General features: G+C 34.9%; 1 pseudogene; it reads right to left on the bottom strand.

Annotated features, from left to right (window-relative positions):
• Nucleotides 1-12,970: 12,970 nt before the first annotated feature.
• Nucleotides 12,971-13,091, bottom strand: LOC135047605 (5S ribosomal RNA; annotated as a pseudogene).
• Between the last annotated feature and the right edge of the window lie 9,613 nt (nt 13,092-22,704).

Below are 22,704 nucleotides of genomic sequence, written 5' to 3'. Positions count from 1 at the left end.
ATTTGTTCTCTGAAAAGTGTCCACAAAGCCAAGTCTCTGATTAACACCTTTGTAGGGATGGTTTTTCACCTATTACTAAATTAAACTTGCTTCATTGGAAAGGCAGCAAGATGCATCCTCATTTCAATGTCTACTGAAATAATACAGGTTGACACCAGGAAACATTAATGCCACTGTATCCTTGCTGCTTTCTCATGTGGAAGTCTGTTTAATGTGAAAACAAGGTGATATCTAATTAGCACACAGGTAAGGAATTAAGAAAATCTTTATTTAAGGGTGAAGATGTTTCTCACAAAATTGTTGCCCCAATGCATCATTGAAATTCAAGCTGGAAAGATGATTTTAATATATCACTTGTATATTTTGTATTGCTCTTCTGGTGACAATGTAGTTTGTTTTTGTCAATTACCATTTTAATAATAGGGTAAAGAAAATTAAGTGGATTTTTAAAAGAAAACAATACTGTCAATATACTATTAAAACAAATTAAAATGGTAAAAGTTATTGTACTTTAAGTAAAAATAAAAGAGCCAAAATATCAATCCCAGTTTTGGATTACTTTAATTAACAAAAAAAAATGCATATAGCAGAGGATAGTTTCAATCTGCCTACCGCTGGGTTATGGGCCCAGCATGCTTCCATTGCTGTACTCTGCTGCACATGTAAGTGCAAGAGATCCTGAAGCACTCACTCATCATGGGAAAGTACCAATGTGTTTCTTCGTTGGTTGATGGAAGAAACATCTTACAAAAACTCTCCAGATTATTGACTTTTTAAAGTTTTTCTAGGAAACGTTTTAGATGAATGCTTATTAGCCTTTGTCAGTATGGACTTTTGCAAAGTGTCTCTGTGGCGCAATCAGTTAGTGTGCATGGCTATTAACCAAAAGGTTGGTGGTTCAATCCCACCCAGGGACGTAATTGACCTTGTTATCAGATTTTGGTGATCTTTAAGTAGACAAGTCAAAATTTCAAATCCCCCTGTTCTGGTGTAGGGTACCTGGCCTTCTCTGATGTAATCAGAGTTAGATTTGATTCAGTGATTTTATAAAATCAGTTAGGAAGCACAATTTAGCAGTGGGTTGCAGAGAAAAAGAAATATGCTGGCAAAAAAAATCCAATTGAGTGATTAAACAGCTCTTAATTTTCTGGCTTTATTTTTATGCTAACAAATTTGTTCTCTGAAAAGTGTCCACAAAGCCAAGTCTCTGATTAACACCTTTGTAAGGATGGTTTTTAACCTATTACTAAATTAAACTTGCTTCATTGGAAAGGCAGCAAGATGCATCCTCATTTCAATGTCTACTGAAATAATACAGGTTGACACCAGGAAACATTAACGCCACTGCATCCTTGCTGCTTTCTCATGTGGAAGTCTGTTTAATGTGAAAACAAGGTGATATCTAATTAGCACACAGGTAAGGAATTAAGAAAATCTTTATTTAAGGGTGAAAATGTTTCTCACAAAATCGTTGCCCCAATGCATCATTGAAATTCAAGCTGGAAATATGATTTTAATATATCACTTGTACATTTTGTATTGCTCTTCTGGTGACAATGTAGTTTGTTTTTGTCAATTACCATTTTAATAATAGGGTAAAGAAAATTAAGTGGATTTTTGAAAGAAAACAATACTGTCAATATACTATTAAAACAAATTAAAATGGTAAAAGTTATTGTACTGTAAGTAAAAATAAAAGAGCCAACATATCAATCCCAGTTTTGGAATACTTTAATTAACAAAAACAAATGCATATAGCAGAGGATAGTTTCAATCTGCCTACCTCTGGGTTATGTGCTCAGCATGCTTCCATTGCTGTACTCTGCTGCACATGTAAGTGCAATAGATCCTGAAGCACTCACTCATCATGGGAAAGTACCAATGTGTTTCTTCGTTGGTTGATGGAAGAAACATCTTACAAAAACTCTCCAGATTATTGACTTTTTAAAGTTTTTCTAGGAAACGTTTTAGATGAATGCTTATTAGCCTTTGTCAGTATGTACTTTTGCAAAGTGTCTCTGTGGCGCAATCAGTTAGTGTGTATGGTTATTAACCAAAAGGTTGGTGGTTCAATCCCACCCAGGGACGTAATTGACCTTGTTATCAGATTTTGGTGATCTTTAAGTAGACAAGTCAAAATTTCAAACCCCCTCTTATGGTGTAGGGTACCTGGCCTTCTCTGATGTAATCAGAGTTAGATTTGATTCAGTGATTTTATAAAAACAGCTAGGAAGCACAATTTAGCAGTGGGTTGCAGAGAAAAAGAAATATGCTGGCAAAAAAATCCAATTGAGCGATTAAACAGCTCTTCATTTTCTGGCTTTATTTTTATGCTAACAAATTTGTTCTCTGAAAAGTGTCCACAAAGCCAAGTCTCTGATTAACACCTTTGTAAGGATGGTTTTTCACCTATTACTAAATTAAACTTGCTTCATTGGAAAGGCAGCAAGATGCATCCTCATTTCAATGTCTACTGAAATAATACAGGTTGACACCAGGAAACATTAACGCCACTGCATCCTTGCTGCTTTCTCATGTAAAAGTCTGTTTAATGTGAAAACAAGGTGATATCTAATTAGCACACAGGTAAGGAATTAAGAAAATCTTTATTTAAGGGTGAAGATGTTTCTCACAAAATCGTTGCCCCAATGCATCATTGAAATTCAAGCTGGAAAGATGATTTTAATATATCACTTGTACATTTTGTATTGCTCTTCTGGTGACAATGTAGTTTGTTTTTGTCAATTACCATTTTAATAATAGGGTAAAGAAAATTAAGTGGATTTTTAAAAGAAAACAATACTGTCAATATACTATTAAAACAAATTAAAATGGTAAAAGTTATTGTACTTTAAGTAAAAATAAAAGAGCCAAAATATCAATCCCAGTTTTGGATTACTTTAATTAACAAAAAAAAAATGCATATAGCAGAGGATAGTTTCAATCTGCCTACCGCTGGGTTATGGGCCCAGCATGCTTCCATTGCTGTACTCTGCTGCACATGTAAGTGCAAGAGATCCTGAAGCACTCACTCATCATGGGAAAGTACCAATGTGTTTCTTCGTTGGTTGATGGAAGAAACATCTTACAAAAACTCTCCAGATTATTGACTTTTTAAAGTTTTTCTAGGAAACGTTTTAGATGAATGCTTATTAGCCTTTGTCAGTATGGACTTTTGCAAAGTGTCTCTGTGGCGCAATCAGTTAGTGTGCACGGCTATTAACCAAAAGGTTGGTGGTTCAATCCCACCCAGGGATGTAATTGACCTTGTTATCAGATTTTGGTGATCTTTAAGTAGACAAGTCAAAATTTCAAATCCCCCTGTTCTGGTGTAGGGTACCTGGCCTTCTCTGATGTAATCAGAGTTAGATTTGATTCAGTGATTTTATAAAATCAGCTAGGAAGCACAATTTAGCAGTGGGTTGCAGAGAAAAAGAAATATGCTGGCAAAAAAAATCCAATTGAGTGATTAAACAGCTCTTAATTTTCTGGCTTTATTTTTATGCTAACAAATTTGTTCTCTGAAAAGTGTCCACAAAGCCAAGTATCTGATTAACACCTTTGTAAGGATGGTTTTTAACCTATTACTAAATTAAACTTGCTTCATTGGAAAGGCAGCAAGATGCATCCTCATTTCAATGTCTACTGAAATAATACAGGTTGACACCAGGAAACATTAACGCCACTGCATCCTTGCTGCTTTCTCATGTGGAAGTCTGTTTAATGTGAAAACAAGGTGATATCTAATTAGCACACAGGTAAGGAATTAAGAAAATCTTTATTTAAGGGTGAAAATGTTTCTCACAAAATCGTTGCCCCAATGCATCATTGAAATTCAAGCTGGAAAGATGATTTTAATATATCACTTGTACATTTTGTATTGCTCTTCTGGTGACAATGTAGTTTGTTTTTGTCAATTACCCTTTTAATAATAGGGTAAAGAAAATTAAGTGGATTTTTTAAAGAAAACTATACTGTCAATATACTATTAAAACAAATTATAATGGTAAAAGTTATTGTACTTTAAGTAAAAATAAAAGAAAAAAATATCAATCCCAGTTTTGATTACTTAAATTAACAAAAAAAAAATGTATATAGCAAAGGATAGTTTCAATCTGCCTACCTCTGGGTTATGGGCCCAGCATGCTTCCATTGCAGTACTTTGCTGCACATGTAAGTGCAAGAGATCCTGAAGCACTCAGTCATCATGGGAAAGTACCAATGTGTTTCTTCGTTGGTTGATGGAAGAAACATCTTACAAAAACTCTCCAGATTATTGACTTTTTAAAGTTTTTCTAGGAAACGTTCTAGATGTATGCTTATTAGCCTTTGTCAGTATGTACTTTTTGCAAAGTGTCTCTGTGGCGCAATCGGTTAGTGAGTCCGGCTACTAACCAAAAGGTTGGTGGTTCAATCCCACCCAGGGACGTAATTGACCTTGTTATCAGATTTTGGTGATCTTTAAGTAGACAAGTCAAAATTTCAAACCCCCTCTTATGGTGTAGGGTACCTGGCCTTCTCTGATGTAATCAGAGTTAGATTTGATTCATTGATTTTATAAAAACAGCTAGGAAGCACAATTTAGCAGTCGGTTGCAGAGAAAAAGAAATATGCTGGCAAAAAAAATCAAATTGAGTGATTAAACAGCTCTTCATTTTCTGGCTTTATTTTTATGCTAACAAATTTGTTCTATGAAAAGTGTCCACAAAGCCAAGTCTCTGATTAACACCTTTGTAGGGATGGTTTTTCACCTATTGCTAAATTAAACTTGCTTCATTGGAAAGGCAGCAAGATGCATCCTCATTTCAATGTCTACTGAAATAATACAGGTTGACACCAGGAAACATTAACGCCACTGCATCCTTGCTGCTTTCTCATGTAGAAGTCTGTTTAATGTGAAAACAAGGTGATATCTAATTAGCACACAGGTAAGGAATTAAGAAAATCTTTATTTAAGGGTGAAGATGTTTCTCACAAAATCGTTGCCCCAATGCATCATTGAAATTCAAGCTGGAAAGATGATTTTAATATATCACTTGTACATTTTGTATTGCTCTTCTGGTGACAATGTAGTTTGTTTTTGTCAATTACCCTTTTAATAATAGGGTAAAGAAAATTAAGTGGATTTTTTAAAGAAAACTATACTGTCAATTTACTATTAAAACAAATTAAAATGGTAAAAGTTATTGTACTTTAAGTAAAAATAAAAGAGCAAAAATATCAATCCCAGTTTTGATTACTTAAATTAACAAAAAAAAATGCATATAGCAAAGGATAGTTTCAATCTGCCTACCTCTGGGTTATGGGCCCAGCATGCTTCCATTGCAGTACTCTGCTGCACATGTAAGTGCAAGAGATCCTGAAGCACTCAGTCATCATGGGAAAGTACCAATGTGTTTCTTCTTTGGTTGATGGAAGAAACATCTTACAAAAACTCTCCAGATTATTGACTTTTTAAAGTTTTTCTAGGAAACGTTCTAGATGTATGCTTATTAGCCTTTGTCAGTATGTACTTTTTGTGAAGTATCTCTGTGGCGCAATCGGTTAGTGTATCCGGCTACTAGCTAAAAGGTTGGTGGTTCAATCCCACCCAGGGACGTAATTGACCTTGTTATCAGATTTTGGTGATCTTTAAGTAGACAAGTCAAAATTTCAAACCCCTTGTTATGGTGTAGGGTACCTGGCCTTTTCTGATGTAATCAGAGTTAGATTTGATTCAGTGATTTAATAAAAACAGCTAGGAAGCACAATTTAGCAGTGGGTTGCAGAGAAAAAGAAATATGCTGGCAAAAAAATCCAATTGAGTGATTAAACAGCTCTTCATTTTCTGGCTTTATTTTTATGCTAACAAATTTGTTCTCTGAAAAGTGTCCACAAAGCCAAGTCTCTGATTAACACCTTTGTAGGGATGGTTTTTCACCTATTACTAAATTAAACTTGCTTCATTGGAAAGGCAGCAAGATGCATCCTCATTTCAATGTCTACTGGAATAATACAGGTTGACACCAGGAAACATTAATGCCACTGTATCCTTGCTGCTTTCTCATGTGGAAGTCTGTTTAATGTGAAAACAAGGTGATATCTAATTAGCACACAGGTAAGGAATTAAGAAAATCTTTATTTAAGGGTGAAGATGTTTCTCACAAAATTGTTGCCCCAATGCATCATTGAAATTCAAGCTGGAAAGATGATTTTAATATATCACTTGTATATTTTGTATTGCTCTTCTGGTGACAATGTAGTTTGTTTTTGTCAATTACCATTTTAATAATAGGGTAAAGAAAATTAAGTGGATTTTTAAAAGAAAACAATACTGTCAATATACTATTAAAACAAATTAAAATGGTAAAAGTTATTGTACTTTAAGTAAAAATAAAAGAGCCAAAATATCAATCCCAGTTTTGGATTACTTTAATTAACAAAAAAAAAATGCATATAGCAGAGGATAGTTTCAATCTGCCTACCGCTGGGTTATGGGCCCAGCATGCTTCCATTGCTGTACTCTGCTGCACATGTAAGTGCAAGAGATCCTGAAGCACTCACTCATCATGGGAAAGTACCAATGTGTTTCTTCGTTGGTTGATGGAAGAAACATCTTACAAAAACTCTCCAGATTATTGACTTTTTAAAGTTTTTCTAGGAAACGTTTTAGATGAATGCTTATTAGCCTTTGTCAGTATGGACTTTTGCAAAGTGTCTCTGTGGCGCAATCAGTTAGTGTGCATGGCTATTAACCAAAAGGTTGGTGGTTCAAACCCACCCAGGGACGTAATTGACCTTGTTATCAGATTTTGGTGATCTTTAAGTAGACAAGTCAAAATTTCAAATCCCCCTGTTCTGGTGTAGGGTACCTGGCCTTCTCTGATGTAATCAGAGTTAGATTTGATTCAGTGATTTTATAAAATCAGTTAGGAAGCACAATTTAGCAGTGGGTTGCAGAGAAAAAGAAATATGCTGGCAAAAAAAATCCAATTGAGTGATTAAACAGCTCTTAATTTTCTGGCTTTATTTTTATGCTAACAAATTTGTTCTCTGAAAAGTGTCCACAAAGCCAAGTCTCTGATTAACACCTTTGTAAGGATGGTTTTTAACCTATTACTAAATTAAACTTGCTTCATTGGAAAGGCAGCAAGATGCATCCTCATTTCAATGTCTACTGAAATAATACAGGTTGACACCAGGAAACATTAACGCCACTGCATCCTTGCTGCTTTCTCATGTGGAAGTCTGTTTAATGTGAAAACAAGGTGATATCTAATTAGCACACAGGTAAGGAATTAAGAAAATCTTTATTTAAGGGTGAAAATGTTTCTCACAAAATCGTTGCCCCAATGCATCATTGAAATTCAAGCTGGAAATATGATTTTAATATATCACTTGTACATTTTGTATTGCTCTTCTGGTGACAATGTAGTTTGTTTTTGTCAATTACCATTTTAATAATAGGGTAAAGAAAATTAAGTGGATTTTTGAAAGAAAACAATACTGTCAATATACTATTAAAACAAATTAAAATGGTAAAAGTTATTGTACTGTAAGTAAAAATAAAAGAGCCAACATATCAATCCCAGTTTTGGAATACTTTAATTAACAAAAACAAATGCATATAGCAGAGGATAGTTTCAATCTGCCTACCTCTGGGTTATGTGCTCAGCATGCTTCCATTGCTGTACTCTGCTGCACATGTAAGTGCAATAGATCCTGAAGCACTCACTCATCATGGGAAAGTACCAATGTGTTTCTTCGTTGGTTGATGGAAGAAACATCTTACAAAAACTCTCCAGATTATTGACTTTTTAAAGTTTTTCTAGGAAACGTTTTAGATGAATGCTTATTAGCCTTTGTCAGTATGTACTTTTGCAAAGTGTCTCTGTGGCGCAATCAGTTAGTGTGTATGGCTATTAACCAAAAGGTTGGTGGTTCAATCCCACCCAGGGACGTAATTGACCTTGTTATCAGATTTTGGTGATCTTTAAGTAGACAAGTCAAAATTTCAAACCCCCTCTTATGGTGTAGGGTACCTGGCCTTCTCTGATGTAATCAGAGTTTGATTTGATTCAGTGATTTTATAAAAACAGCTAGGAAGCACAATTTAGCAGTGGGTTGCAGAGAAAAAGAAATATGCTGGCAAAAAAATCCAATTGAGCGATTAAACAGCTCTTCATTTTCTGGCTTTATTTTTATGCTAACAAATTTGTTCTCTGAAAAGTGTCCACAAAGCCAAGTCTCTGATTAACACCTTTGTAAGGATGGTTTTTCACCTATTACTAAATTAAACTTGCTTCATTGGAAAGGCAGCAAGATGCATCCTCATTTCAATGTCTACTGAAATAATACAGGTTGACACCAGGAAACATTAACGCCACTGCATCCTTGCTGCTTTCTCATGTAAAAGTCTGTTTAATGTGAAAACAAGGTGATATCTAATTAGCACACAGGTAAGGAATTAAGAAAATCTTTATTTAAGGGTGAAGATGTTTCTCACAAAATCGTTGCCCCAATGCATCATTGAAATTCAAGCTGGAAAGATGATTTTAATATATCACTTGTACATTTTGTATTGCTCTTCTGGTGACAATGTAGTTTGTTTTTGTCAATTACCATTTTAATAATAGGGTAAAGAAAATTAAGTGGATTTTTAAAAGAAAACAATACTGTCAATATACTATTAAAACAAATTAAAATGGTAAAAGTTATTGTACTTTAAGTAAAAATAAAAGAGCCAAAATATCAATCCCAGTTTTGGATTACTTTAATTAACAAAAAAAAAATGCATATAGCAGAGGATAGTTTCAATCTGCCTACCGCTGGGTTATGGGCCCAGCATGCTTCCATTGCTGTACTCTGCTGCACATGTAAGTGCAAGAGATCCTGAAGCACTCACTCATCATGGGAAAGTACCAATGTGTTTCTTCGTTGGTTGATGGAAGAAACATCTTACAAAAACTCTCCAGATTATTGACTTTTTAAAGTTTTTCTAGGAAACGTTTTAGATGAATGCTTATTAGCCTTTGTCAGTATGGACTTTTGCAAAGTGTCTCTGTGGCGCAATCAGTTAGTGTGCACGGCTATTAACCAAAAGGTTGGTGGTTCAATCCCACCCAGGGATGTAATTGACCTTGTTATCAGATTTTGGTGATCTTTAAGTAGACAAGTCAAAATTTCAAACCCCCTCTTATGGTGTAGGGTACCTGGCCTTCTCTGATGTAATCAGAGTTTGATTTGATTCAGTGATTTTATAAAAACAGCTAGGAAGCACAATTTAGCAGTGGGTTGCAGAGAAAAAGAAATATGCTGGCAAAAAAATCCAATTGAGCGATTAAACAGCTCTTCATTTTCTGGCTTTATTTTTATGCTAACAAATTTGTTCTCTGAAAAGTGTCCACAAAGCCAAGTCTCTGATTAACACCTTTGTAAGGATGGTTTTTCACCTATTACTAAATTAAACTTGCTTCATTGGAAAGGCAGCAAGATGCATCCTCATTTCAATGTCTACTGAAATAATACAGGTTGACACCAGGAAACATTAACGCCACTGCATCCTTGCTGCTTTCTCATGTAAAAGTCTGTTTAATGTGAAAACAAGGTGATATCTAATTAGCACACAGGTAAGGAATTAAGAAAATCTTTATTTAAGGGTGAAGATGTTTCTCACAAAATCGTTGCCCCAATGCATCATTGAAATTCAAGCTGGAAAGATGATTTTAATATATCACTTGTACATTTTGTATTGCTCTTCTGGTGACAATGTAGTTTGTTTTTGTCAATTACCATTTTAATAATAGGGTAAAGAAAATTAAGTGGATTTTTAAAAGAAAACAATACTGTCAATATACTATTAAAACAAATTAAAATGGTAAAAGTTATTGTACTTTAAGTAAAAATAAAAGAGCCAAAATATCAATCCCAGTTTTGGATTACTTTAATTAACAAAAAAAAAATGCATATAGCAGAGGATAGTTTCAATCTGCCTACCGCTGGGTTATGGGCCCAGCATGCTTCCATTGCTGTACTCTGCTGCACATGTAAGTGCAAGAGATCCTGAAGCACTCACTCATCATGGGAAAGTACCAATGTGTTTCTTCGTTGGTTGATGGAAGAAACATCTTACAAAAACTCTCCAGATTATTGACTTTTTAAAGTTTTTCTAGGAAACGTTTTAGATGAATGCTTATTAGCCTTTGTCAGTATGGACTTTTGCAAAGTGTCTCTGTGGCGCAATCAGTTAGTGTGCACGGCTATTAACCAAAAGGTTGGTGGTTCAATCCCACCCAGGGATGTAATTGACCTTGTTATCAGATTTTGGTGATCTTTAAGTAGACAAGTCAAAATTTCAAATCCCCCTGTTCTGGTGTAGGGTACCTGGCCTTCTCTGATGTAATCAGAGTTAGATTTGATTCAGTGATTTTATAAAATCAGTTAGGAAGCACAATTTAGCAGTGGGTTGCAGAGAAAAAGAAATATGCTGGCAAAAAAAATCCAATTGAGTGATTAAACAGCTCTTAATTTTCTGGCTTTATTTTTATGCTAACAAATTTGTTCTCTGAAAAGTGTCCACAAAGCCAAGTCTCTGATTAACACCTTTGTAAGGATGGTTTTTAACCTATTACTAAATTAAACTTGCTTCATTGGAAAGGCAGCAAGATGCATCCTCATTTCAATGTCTACTGAAATAATACAGGTTGACACCAGGAAACATTAACGCCACTGCATCCTTGCTGCTTTCTCATGTGGAAGTCTGTTTAATGTGAAAACAAGGTGATATCTAATTAGCACACAGGTAAGGAATTAAGAAAATCTTTATTTAAGGGTGAAAATGTTTCTCACAAAATCGTTGCCCCAATGCATCATTGAAATTCAAGCTGGAAATATGATTTTAATATATCACTTGTACATTTTGTATTGCTCTTCTGGTGACAATCTAGTTTGTTTTTGTCAATTACCATTTTAATAATAGGGTAAAGAAAATTAAGTGGATTTTTGAAAGAAAACAATACTGTCAATATACTATTAAAACAAATTAAAATGGTAAAAGTTATTGTACTGTAAGTAAAAATAAAAGAGCCAACATATCAATCCCAGTTTTGGAATACTTTAATTAACAAAAACAAATGCATATAGCAGAGGATAGTTTCAATCTGCCTACCTCTGGGTTATGTGCTCAGCATGCTTCCATTGCTGTACTCTGCTGCACATGTAAGTGCAATAGATCCTGAAGCACTCACTCATCATGGGAAAGTACCAATGTGTTTCTTCGTTGGTTGATGGAAGAAACATCTTACAAAAACTCTCCAGATTATTGACTTTTTAAAGTTTTTCTAGGAAACGTTTTAGATGAATGCTTATTAGCCTTTGTCAGTAGGTACTTTTGCAAAGTGTCTCTGTGGCGCAATCAGTTAGTGTGTATGGCTATTAACCAAAAGGTTGGTGGTTCAATCCCACCCAGGGACGTAATTGACCTTGTTATCAGATTTTGGTGATCTTTAAGTAGACAAGTCAAAATTTCAAACCCCCTCTTATGGTGTAGGGTACCTGGCCTTCTCTGATGTAATCAGAGTTAGATTTGATTCAGTGATTTTATAAAAAACAGCTAGGAAGCACAATTTAGCAGTGGGTTGCAGAGAAAAAGAAATATGCTGGCAAAAAAATCCAATTGAGCGATTAAACAGCTCTTCATTTTCTGGCTTTATTTTTATGCTAACAAATTTGTTCTCTGAAAAGTGTCCACAAAGCCAAGTCTCTGATTAACACCTTTGTAAGGATGGTTTTTCACCTATTACTAAATTAAACTTGCTTCATTGGAAAGGCAGCAAGATGCATCCTCATTTCAATGTCTACTGAAATAATACAGGTTGACACCAGGAAACATTAACGCCACTGCATCCTTGCTGCTTTCTCATGTAAAAGTCTGTTTAATGTGAAAACAAGGTGATATCTAATTAGCACACAGGTAAGGAATTAAGAAAATCTTTATTTAAGGGTGAAGATGTTTCTCACAAAATCGTTGCCCCAATGCATCATTGAAATTCAAGCTGGAAAGATGATTTTAATATATCACTTGTACATTTTGTATTGCTCTTCTGGTGACAATGTAGTTTGTTTTTGTCAATTACCATTTTAATAATAGGGTAAAGAAAATTAAGTGGATTTTTAAAAGAAAACAATACTGTCAATATACTATTAAAACAAATTAAAATGGTAAAAGTTATTGTACTTTAAGTAAAAATAAAAGAGCCAAAATATCAATCCCAGTTTTGGATTACTTTAATTAACAAAAAAAAATGCATATAGCAGAGGATAGTTTCAATCTGCCTACCGCTGGGTTATGGGCCCAGCATGCTTCCATTGCTGTACTCTGCTGCACATGTAAGTGCAAGAGATCCTGAAGCACTCACTCATCATGGGAAAGTACCAATGTGTTTCTTCGTTGGTTGATGGAAGAAACATCTTACAAAAACTCTCCAGATTATTGACTTTTTAAAGTTTTTCTAGGAAACGTTTTAGATGAATGCTTATTAGCCTTTGTCAGTATGGACTTTTGTATAAACTTTAAGGAGAAAAAAGAAGACTCTTTTTTGGGAAGCACTCATATACAGATAATATTGTATGACTCTAATGTCAAAAAAATTTTTTTGCTAGCTAAAATAATGATTTTTATTAATTCTCATTAAAAATGATTATTGGGGAGTTCAAAAATAGGCGCCAGTGTATGTTTAAATAGTGACCCTGCGAAAATATAGGGAATAATATGCAGAATATAAGGTACCAATACCTAATTCTGGCCGGGATGGGTATATCCAGCTGTGGCTCAATCTGTAATTATAAATTGCTCATTTATTGGAAAAATGACCGTCATTTGTGAACTGCTATATATCCCAAATGGGAATTTTGATCCTAGCAGATAATTGAATCATAGGTCATAACCGAGACATAATTGGTGCTCTATTAGTAGTGACAGGTGGGCGGCAAATATTTGCAGTACCAGGGTGTTCCTTAGTAGTCTCCTATCCAAGTACTTAACCCGGCCCTCCACTGCTTGGCTTCCAAGATCAGATGAGATTGGGCATCTCCAGCGGGGTATGACCGCAGACCTTATGCTCACCCTTGTCACACTGTGTCCACAAATGTGCACAGATAAGAGCCGATTATTATTTGTCGTATGAGCCACAAATTTGAGAGAAACACAGCTGGTTTGATGTAAAGATAAGGGGGGGGGGGGGTTTCTATCACAATTGATAGGATATATTCAAGAATTAAATACCCATCAGGGCTTAAGTGGTCGCAGTATGGGCAGGAAAAAACCTATATATTGCATAATTGTCACATACATGTAAATCTGACATTGAATAAATAATATTATTGTCATGCAAAAGGAAAAAAGGGACCTCCAAATTTGGTCTCCAAAGCCACAGGTTACATGCGTAGTTGCACTATAAATTCCATAGCTCAGCTGAGTAGTGAAAAAATACAGCTCTCAAAAAACTGATAGTGAATTAATATCAACTGAGGTGACACTGTATGTATTCATTGAGTGCCCATACAGTGTAAAGGAAAAAACAGAAAGCGTTTTTTGTTGTTTGAATGGGGTCCAAGCTTTGACAGATGTATCCACATCTGCTTTTTTTGATAAAGATGTGGACCCAAATTCCGTTAGATATGTATTCCTTTGATAATTAATATCACTTGATGTATTTTAGCAGTCTGTATAACATATAGGCAAGATTTTACTAGTATTACTAATTACCTTTCCATATGCTGATGCATAGAATTAACCATATACAATTTAAGGTTTAGATCCTACTTGTGTGGAGAGGGAGATCCTGGTGTCTGGAGGGTGCCGGCCGCGTACGCCCGCGTCTGCCCACGTTGGGCTTGTTGTCGGGCTCCGGCCGCACTGTGCTTCCTGTTGTTCCGGTTTCCTAGGCGACGGACTTAGCCGTGAGCGGCTCGTTGCGGTCACGTGTGCGCACCACGTGACCGTGAGGTAATGTCCTGACGTACGTTTCGCATAAAGCTTGGTCACAGGGCGTCAGTAGGTTCTCACCTACTGGTTTGTCCTTATATTGGTGATACTGTGTACTGATTGGCTCTAAGTAGATGATTGATAGGTGATTCAGCCTATCATAGTCAGTATCGTATTTACAGGTTCCCATTGAGTATTATGTCCTGATTGACAGTTAGAGGGACCAATGAGCTAAAAGATGAGCGATCATATAGTTATTTATTTAAAAAAGAGCTGGTAGGATTAATTCTTTTGGTTAATATTTACAAGGGGTAAGGATAAGGTGACAGTATCATATGTGGAACAATTGATTACAGTATAGAAAACTTGACAGACACTGATTATTAAAAGCATGCACAGCACTTGTGTGCCTGTGCCATTATTAAAGTGGTTATGTACATATTAAGAAGGAAAAACAGATACAATTTTTATAAATGGTTATTTTCTTTATATATGTATATATGAATTTAAAATAGGGGTGTAAGTATAATATAGGTGAATAAATGATCGTGACTGCTAAACCTAGGAATGTCAAATTGATTATTATAATAATTATAAAATTGTGTTTAAAGGAACAAAACATATATTATTGTGAAACTTTGGACTTTTGCAAAGTGTCTCTGTGGCGCAATCAGTTAGTGTGCACGGCTATTAACCAAAAGGTTGGTGGTTCAATCCCACCCAGGGACGTAATTGACCTTGTTATCAGATTTTGGTGATCTTTAAGTAGACAAGTCAAAATTTCAAATCCCCCTGTTCTGGTGTAGGGTACCTGGCCTTCTCTGATGTAATCAGAGTTAGATTTGATTCAGTGATTTTATAAAAACAGCTAGGAAGCACAATTTAGCAGTGGGTTGCAGAGAAAAAGAAATATGCTGGCAAAAAAAATCCAATTGAGTGATTAAACAGCTCTTAATTTTCTGGCTTTATTTTTATGCTAACAAATTTGTTCTCTGAAAAGTGTCCACAAAGCCAAGTATCTGATTAACACCTTTGTAAGGATGGTTTTTAACCTATTACTAAATTAAACTTGCTTCATTGGAAAGGCAGCAAGATGCATCCTCATTTCAATGTCTACTGAAATAATACAGGTTGACACCAGGAAACATTAACGCCACTGCATCCTTGCTGCTTTCTCATGTGGAAGTCTGTTTAATGTGAAAACAAGGTGATATCTAATTAGCACACAGGTAAGGAATTAAGAAAATCTTTATTTAAGGGTGAAAATGTTTCTCACAAAATCGTTGCCCCAATGCATCATTGAAATTCAAGCTGGAAAGATGATTTTAATATATCACTTGTACATTTTGTATTGCTCTTCTGGTGACAATGTAGTTTGTTTTTGTCAATTACCCTTTTAATAATAGGGTAAAGAAAATTAAGTGGATTTTTTAAAGAAAACTATACTGTCAATATACTATTAAAACAAATTATAATGGTAAAAGTTATTGTACTTTAAGTAAAAATAAAAGAACAAAAATATCAATCCCAGTTTTGATTACTTAAATTAACAAAAAAAAATGTATATAGCAAAGGATAGTTTCAATCTGCCTACCTCTGGGTTATGGGCCCAGCATGCTTCCATTGCAGTACTTTGCTGCACATGTAAGTGCAAGAGATCCTGAAGCACTCAGTCATCATGGGAAAGTACCAATGTGTTTCTTCGTTGGTTGATGGAAGAAACATCTTACAAAAACTCTCCAGATTATTGACTTTTTAAAGTTTTTCTAGGAAACGTTCTAGATGTATGCTTATTAGCCTTTGTCAGTATGTACTTTTTGCAAAGTGTCTCTGTGGCGCAATCGGTTAGTGAGTCCGGCTACTAACCAAAAGGTTGGTGGTTCAATCCCACCCAGGGACGTAATTGACCTTGTTATCAGATTTTGGTGATCTTTAAGTAGACAAGTCAAAATTTCAAACCCCCTCTTATGGTGTAGGGTACCTGGCCTTCTCTGATGTAATCAGAGTTAGATTTGATTCATTGATTTTATAAAAACAGCTAGGAAGCACAATTTAGCAGTCGGTTGCAGAGAAAAAGAAATATGCTGGCAAAAAAAATCAAATTGAGTGATTAAACAGCTCTTCATTTTCTGGCTTTATTTTTATGCTAACAAATTTGTTCTCTGAAAAGTGTCCACAAAGCCAAGTCTCTGATTAACACCTTTGTAGGGATGGTTTTTCACCTATTGCTAAATTAAACTTGCTTCATTGGAAAGGCAGCAAGATGCATCCTCATTTCAATGTCTACTGAAATAATACAGGTTGACACCAGGAAACATTAACGCCACTGCATCCTTGCTGCTTTCTCATGTAGAAGTCTGTTTAATGTGAAAACAAGGTGATATCTAATTAGCACACAGGTAAGGAATTAAGAAAATCTTTATTTAAGGGTGAAGATGTTTCTCACAAAATCGTTGCCCCAATGCATCATTGAAATTCAAGCTGGAAAGATGATTTTAATATATCACTTGTACATTTTGTATTGCTCTTCTGGTGACAATGTAGTTTGTTTTTGTCAATTACCCTTTTAATAATAGGGTAAAGAAAATTAAGTGGATTTTTGAAAGAAAACAATACTGTCAATATACTATTAAAACAAATTAAGATGGTAAAAGTTATTGTACTTTAAGTAAAAATAAAAGAGCAAAAATATCAATCCCAGTTTTGATTACTTAAATTAACAAAAAAAAAATGCATATAGCAAAGGATAGTTTCAATCTGCCTACCTCTGGGTTATGGGCCCAGCATGCTTCCATTGCAGTACTCTGCTGCACATGTAAGTGCAAGAGATCCTGAAGCACTCAGTCATCATGGGAAAGTACCAATGTGTTTCTTTATTTGTTGATGGAAGAAACATCTTACAAAAACTCTCCAGATTATTGACTTTTTAAAGTTTTTCTAGGAAACGTTCTAGATGTATGCTTATTAGCCTTTGTCAGTATGTACTTTTTGTGAAGTATCTCTGTGGCGCAATCGGTTAGTGTATCCGGCTATTAACTAAAAGGTTGGTGGTTCAATCCCACCCAGGGACGTAATTGACCTTGTTATCAGATTTTGGTGATCTTTAAGTAGACAAGTCAAAATTTCAAACCCCTTGTTATGGTGTAGGGTACCTGGCCTTTTCTGATGTAATCAGAGTTAGATTTGATTCAGTGATTTAATAAAAACAGCTAGGAAGCACAATTTAGCAGTGGGTTGCAGAGAAAAAGAAATATGCTGGCAAAAAAAATCCAATTGAGTGATTAAACAGCTCTTCATTTTCTGGCTTTATTTTTATGCTAACAAATTTGTTCTCTGAAAAGTGTCCACAAAGCCAAGTCTCTGATTAACACCTTTGTAGGGATGGTTTTTCACCTATTACTAAATTAAACTTGCTTCATTGGAAAGGCAGCAAGATGCATCCTCATTTCAATGTCTACTGAAATAATACAGGTTGACACCAGGAAACATTAATGCCACTGTATCCTTGCTGCTTTCTCATGTGGAAGTCTGTTTAATGTGAAAACAAGGTGATATCTAATTAGCACACAGGTAAGGAATTAAGAAAATCTTTATTTAAGGGTGAAGATGTTTCTCACAAAATTGTTGCCCCAATGCATCATTGAAATTCAAGCTGGAAAGATGATTTTAATATATCACTTGTATATTTTGTATTGCTCTTCTGGTGACAATGTAGTTTGTTTTTGTCAATTACCATTTTAATAATAGGGTAAAGAAAATTAAGTGGATTTTTAAAAGAAAACAATACTGTCAATATACTATTAAAACAAATTAAAATGGTAAAAGTTATTGTACTTTAAGTAAAAATAAAAGAGCCAAAATATCAATCCCAGTTTTGGATTACTTTAATTAACAAAAAAAAAATGCATATAGCAGAGGATAGTTTCAATCTGCCTACCGCTGGGTTATGGGCCCAGCATGCTTCCATTGCTGTACTCTGCTGCACATGTAAGTGCAAGAGATCCTGAAGCACTCACTCATCATGGGAAAGTACCAATGTGTTTCTTCGTTGGTTGATGGAAGAAACATCTTACAAAAACTCTCCAGATTATTGACTTTTTAAAGTTTTTCTAGGAAACGTTTTAGATGAATGCTTATTAGCCTTTGTCAGTATGGACTTTTGCAAAGTGTCTCTGTGGCGCCATCAGTTAGTGTGCATGGCTATTAACCAAAAGGTTGGTGGTTCAATCCCACCCAGGGATGTAATTGACCTTGTTATCAGATTTTGGTGATCTTTAAGTAGACAAGTCAAAATTTCAAATCCCCCTGTTCTGGTGTAGGGTACCTGGCCTTCTCTGATGTAATCAGAGTTAGATTTGATTCAGTGATTTTATAAAATCAGTTAGGAAGCACAATTTAGCAGTGGGTTGCAGAGAAAAAGAAATATGCTGGCAAAAAAAATCCAATTGAGTGATTAAACAGCTCTTAATTTTCTGGCTTTATTTTTATGCTAACAAATTTGTTCTCTGAAAAGTGTCCACAAAGCCAAGTCTCTGATTAACACCTTTGTAAGGATGGTTTTTAACCTATTACTAAATTAAACTTGCTTCATTGGAAAGGCAGCAAGATGCATCCTCATTTCAATGTCTACTGAAATAATACAGGTTGACACCAGGAAACATTAACGCCACTGCATCCTTGCTGCTTTCTCATGTGGAAGTCTGTTTAATGTGAAAACAAGGTGATATCTAATTAGCACACAGGTAAGGAATTAAGAAAATCTTTATTTAAGGGTGAAAATGTTTCTCACAAAATCGTTGCCCCAATGCATCATTGAAATTCAAGCTGGAAATATGATTTTAATATATCACTTGTACATTTTGTATTGCTCTTCTGGTGACAATGTAGTTTGTTTTTGTCAATTACCATTTTAATAATAGGGTAAAGAAAATTAAGTGGATTTTTGAAAGAAAACAATACTGTCAATATACTATTAAAACAAATTAAAATGGTAAAAGTTATTGTACTGTAAGTAAAAATAAAAGAGCCAACATATCAATCCCAGTTTTGGAATACTTTAATTAACAAAAACAAATGCATATAGCAGAGGATAGTTTCAATCTGCCTACCTCTGGGTTATGTGCTCAGCATGCTTCCATTGCTGTACTCTGCTGCACATGTAAGTGCAATAGATCCTGAAGCACTCACTCATCATGGGAAAGTACCAATGTGTTTCTTCGTTGGTTGATGGAAGAAACATCTTACAAAAACTCTCCAGATTATTGACTTTTTAAAGTTTTTCTAGGAAACATTTTAGATGAATGCTTATTAGCCTTTGTCAGTATGTACTTTTGCAAAGTGTCTCTGTGGCGCAATCAGTTAGTGTGTATGGCTATTAACCAAAAGGTTGGTGGTTCAATCCCACCCAGGGACATAATTGACCTTGTTATCAGATTTTGGTGATCTTTAAGTAGACAAGTCAAAATTTCAAACCCCCTCTTATGGTGTAGGGTACCTGGCCTTCTCTGATGTAATCAGAGTTAGATTTGATTCAGTGATTTTATAAAAACAGCTAGGAAGCACAATTTAGCAGTGGGTTGCAGAGAAAAAGAAATATGCTTGCAAAAAAATCCAATTGAGCGATTAAACAGCTCTTCATTTTCTGGCTTTATTTTTATGCTAACAAATTTGTTCTCTGAAAAGTGTCCACAAAGCCAAGTCTCTGATTAACACCTTTGTAAGGATGGTTTTTCACCTATTACTAAATTAAACTTGCTTCATTGGAAAGGCAGCAAGATGCATCCTCATTTCAATGTCTACTGAAATAATACAGGTTGACACCAGGAAACATTAACGCCACTGCATCCTTGCTGCTTTCTCATGTAAAAGTCTGTTTAATGTGAAAACAAGGTGATATCTAATTAGCACACAGGTAAGGAATTAAGCAAATCTTTATTTAAGGGTGAAGATGTTTCTCACAAAATCGTTGCCCCAATGCATCATTGAAATTCAAGCTGGAAAGATGATTTTAATATATCACTTGTACATTTTGTATTGCTCTTCTGGTGACAATGTAGTTTGTTTTTGTCAATTACCATTTTAATAATAGGGTAAAGAAAATTAAGTGGATTTTTGAAAGAAAACAATACTGTCAATATACTATTAAAACAAATTAAAATGGTAAAAGTTATTGTACTGTAAGTAAAAATAAAAGAGCCAACATATCAATCCCAGTTTTGGAATACTTTAATTAACAAAAACAAATGCATATAGCAGAGGATAGTTTCAATCTGCCTACCTCTGGGTTATGTGCTCAGCATGCTTCCATTGCTGTACTCTGCTGCACATGTAAGTGCAATAGATCCTGAAGCACTCACTCATCATGGGAAAGTACCAATGTGTTTCTTCGTTGGTTGATGGAAGAAACATCTTACAAAAACTCTCCAGATTATTGACTTTTTAAAGTTTTTCTAGGAAACGTTTTAGATGAATGCTTATTAGCCTTTGTCAGTATGCACTTTTGCAAAGTGTCTCTGTGGCGCAATCAGTTAGTGTGTATGGCTATTAACCAAAAGGTTGGTGGTTCAATCCCACCCAGGGACGTAATTGACCTTGTTATCAGATTTTGGTGATCTTTAAGTAGACAAGTCAAAATTTCAAACCCCCTCTTATGGTGTAGGGTACCTGGCCTTCTCTGATGTAGTTAGATTTGATTCAGTGATTTTATAAAAACAGCTAGGAAGCACAATTTAGCAGTGGGTTGCAGAGAAAAAGAAATATGCTGGCAAAAAAATCCAATTGAGTGATTAAACAGCTCTTCATTTTCTGGCTTTATTTTTATGCTAACAAATTTGTTCTCTGAAAAGTGTCCACAAAGCCAAGTCTCTGATTAACACCTTTGTAAGGATGGTTTTTCACCTATTACTAAATTAAACTTGCTTCATTGGAAAGGCAGCAAGATGCATCCTCATTTCAATGTCTACTGAAATAATACAGGTTGACACCAGGAAACATTAACGCCACTGCATCCTTGCTGCTTTCTCATGTAAAAGTCTGTTTAATGTGAAAACAAGGTGATATCTAATTAGCACACAGGTAAGGAATTAAGAAAATCTTTATTTAAGGGTGAAAATGTTTCTCACAAAATCGTTGCCCCAATGCATCATTGAAATTCAAGCTGGAAAGATGATTTTAATATATCACTTGTACATTTTGTATTGCTCTTCTGCTGACAATGTAGTTTGTTTTTGTCAATTACCATTTTAATAATAGGGTAAAGAAAATTAAGTGGATTTTTAAAAGAAAACAATACTTTCAATATACTATTAAAACAAATTAAAATGGTAAAAGTTATTGTACTTTAATGAAAAATAAAAGAGCAAAAATATCAATCCCAGTTTTGGATTACTTTAATTAACAAAAAAAATGCATATAGCAGAGGATAGTTTTAATCTGCCTACCTCTGGGTTATGGGCCCAGCATGCTTCCATTGCAGTACTCTGCTGCACAAGTAAGTGCAAGAGATCCTGAAGCACTCACTCATCATGGGAAAGTACCAATGTGTTTCTTCGTTGGTGGATGGAAGAAACATCTTACAAAAACTCTCCAGATTATTGACTTTTTAAAGTTTTTCTAGGAAACATTTTAGATGAATGCTTATTGGTCTTTGTCAGTATGTACTTTTTGCAAAGTGTCTCTGTGGCACAATCGGTTAGTGTGTCCGGCTACTAACCAAAAGGTTGGTGGTTCAATCCCACCAAGGGACGTAATTGACCTTGTTATCAGATTTTGGTGATCTTTAAGTAGACAAGTCAAAATTTCAAATCCCCTCTTATGGTGTAGGGTACCTGGCCTTCTCTGATGTAATCAGAGTTAGATTTGATAAAGTGATTTTATAAAAACAGCTAGGAAGCACAATTTAGCAGTGGGTTGCAGAGAAAAAGAAATATGCTGGCAAAAAAATCCAATTGAGTGATTAAACAGCTCTTCATTTTCTGGCTTTATTTTTATGCTAACAAATTTGTTCTCTGAAAAGTGTCCACAAAGCCAAGTCTCTGATGAACACCTTTGTAAGGATGGTTTTTCACCTATTACTAAATTAAACTTGCTTCATTGGAAAGGCAGCAAGATGCATCCTCATTTCAATGTCTACTGAAATAATACAGGTTGACACCAGGAAACATTAACGCCAATGCATCCTTGCTGCTTTCTCATGTGGAAGTCTGTTTAATGTGAAAACAAGGTGATATCTAATTAGCACACAGGTAAGGAATTAAGAAAATCTTTATTTAAGGGTGAAGATGTTTCTCACAAAATCGTTGCCCCAATGCATCATTGAAATTCAAGCTGGAAAGATGATTTTAATATATCACTTGTACATTTTGTATTGCTCTTCTGGTGACAATGTAGTTTGTTTTTGTCAATTACCATTTTAATAATAGGGTAAAGAAAATTAAGTGGATTTTTGAAAGAAAACAATACTGTCAATATACTATTAAAAAAAATTAAAATGGTAAAAGTTATTGTACTTTAAGTAAAACATAAAATAGCTAACATATCAATCCCAGTTTTGGATTACTTTAATTAACAAAAAAAATGCATATAGCAGAGGATAGTTTCAATCTGCCTACCTCTGGGTAATGGGCCCAGCATGCTTCCATTGCAGTACTCTGCTGCACATGTAAGTGCAAGAGTTCCTGAAGCACTCACTCATCATGGGAAAGTACCAATGTGTTTCTTCGTTGGTTGATTTAAGAAAATTC

The sequence above is a fragment of the Pseudophryne corroboree genome, unplaced genomic scaffold (genome assembly GCF_028390025.1).
Source record: "Pseudophryne corroboree isolate aPseCor3 unplaced genomic scaffold, aPseCor3.hap2 scaffold_937, whole genome shotgun sequence".
NCBI lineage: Eukaryota > Metazoa > Chordata > Amphibia > Anura > Myobatrachidae > Pseudophryne > Pseudophryne corroboree.
Note: the sequence above shows the minus strand (reverse complement) of the source record. Positions and strands in the feature narration are given on the sequence as shown.